Below are 2,176 nucleotides of genomic sequence, written 5' to 3'. Positions count from 1 at the left end.
TACATGAAATTTCATTTAAATGAGGTTATTTTTAAGTTTACTGGTTCAAAAGTCCGTTTTCTAGTTTTTTTCTTCTCCATACTGAAGCACCGCATTTTTTCATTATAGGAATTGATGTTGAAATTAGCTGCCCACAAACACTTGAGTTGAAAGATACATCTTAAGACTTAAAATAACATAAGTAATTTATTCTAAGCACGACAAAGAAACAAATAAATAATACAATTATTTTTCAAGATATTGATATTGTCAACATCGATATTTTCTAGTATCATATAGAGATTATCATAAAGTAAGTGTAATGGTCGCCGGAAATGTATCAGTGGTTGGAAACATATTTATTTCCAGTTACCCAAATTGTGTTGATATTAATAAAGTTCGTTCATATGAAAGAGCTTGGCATTTATTTTCTGACATATTTTTGAAAATTTAAAAAGTGTAGTACTTTTTAAACATATGGTTTTTTTTTAATGATGCCTGAGCGTATCCAGTGTATCCCATGAGTATTTTCGTTCCTTGTATTTGCGAATAAAACAAAAATTCATATCGAAAAGTCCCAAAACATTTTTAGGTCCGGTGTGTATTTTGAGTACCATAGGCATAGGGCATTGAAATTTCATGTATATAGACATTTAATAACTTCACCTCGCTTCGAGTGACAGCCGCCGATACCGCGAAGCCTTGTTACACCTACATGCGGCGCGGCTTAAATTCTCGGAAAGGCTATAGAAGGGAGGGCTATTGAAGATATTCACTGTACTTGGTTTAGGCATCAAATGGTCCACATGTACACCTCGTGTGAAGGAAATAGCTAAGTAGAATCGATTTTGTCGTTGCGGATGAAATACTTCTAGCCTCCAAAATAAACTTAGTTCAGGGATGGAGAAGAAAGAGGACCAAAAAAAGACGAACCAAAAACACATCAAGATCGAAAATCTACAGAAACTAGAAGTGTGACTAGATTTTCCAAATGGGATAAACAAACTTATAGATGAGGCAAATTGGAAGACGTTAATAAACAATAGAGATATAGTGGGCACATGGACTATGATCCGGGACGTCAATGATAAGAGTGCGATTTAAGCGTGTGGTACTGCGGTTGTAGGAAGAATGTCTGGTGATTCATGGTGCAATGATGAAATTCCAGCAGCCATGAAAAAAAAAAGAAAGAAGCGCATGAAATAAAGTTGAAAATCACCGGCATGAGCGATGAAAAGAGAAATAAAATATTGCTTTAAGGAAATCAATCAACTGTTTTCTAAATAGGCGTTGATCAATATGAAGGAAGGTAAAAGTACAGAGTTATGCAGCATGAGAAATAGCAAGGGTGAAATGCTATATGATACAGACGGAATACTAGATTAAGCATAAAGGTGGCATTAAGGTGAGATAAATCTAGTGTTGCCGTTTGAGACGAGGCTTGAGTTTCATCCAGCAGCTGTGGATATTTTTCAACGGCCTGGGAAGTGGGAATAAATTAAAGCTGTCATAGAATGATTTTGGATAAAAGTAATTGCACAAATCTAATAAATACTTTATTTAAATATTTAAGAAATAATTAGTAATAAAATTATAATTAGTAATTATTAGCACTAATTGATAATAATTTTTTAAATAATTATAATTAGTAATAATTTTAAAAACATTCTTTTATTTTTGCTTAATTGAAAAAAACTGCTTTTAAATTTTTTTTCGAAAATTTGTCATTCAATAAATTTTTTTTTTGCAAAATCAAAAAAAAAATGTTTAGATTCTGTTACTGAGCCCTATGGTCACGATACGGGTTGTTTGTTCTGCAGGAGGCCTATGTTGCGAAATTCTAAACATTTTGAAAATTTTCAGTTTCCCGTTTCTAAATAATATAGTCCAAATGTGGTAGACTTTAAGATTTCTAACCTGTGTAATATGCCTAGAAATATGAGAAATTGGATAAGCTATTACTATTGCTAAGGTGAAGTAAATGATAATGTGTAAAGTGGCAAAACGTAGAAAGAATGATTCTAATGTGTGATTTAGATACTAATTCTAAGAGATATACCAGGTGTATACATATGAAACCGGTATTGCCATCTACCGGCCAGTAGGCACACTTGTAGGCACTGTCGGAACTTACCATTTGTTCTAATTGGCGTATTGTCATCTGTCAACAATATCCAATACCAAACATTTCAAGTTT

This window comes from Belonocnema kinseyi, chromosome 9 (genome assembly GCF_010883055.1).
Source record: "Belonocnema kinseyi isolate 2016_QV_RU_SX_M_011 chromosome 9, B_treatae_v1, whole genome shotgun sequence".
NCBI lineage: Eukaryota > Metazoa > Arthropoda > Insecta > Hymenoptera > Cynipidae > Belonocnema > Belonocnema kinseyi.
The sequence above is the reverse complement of the archived record's forward strand: the minus strand, read 5'-3'. Positions refer to the sequence as shown.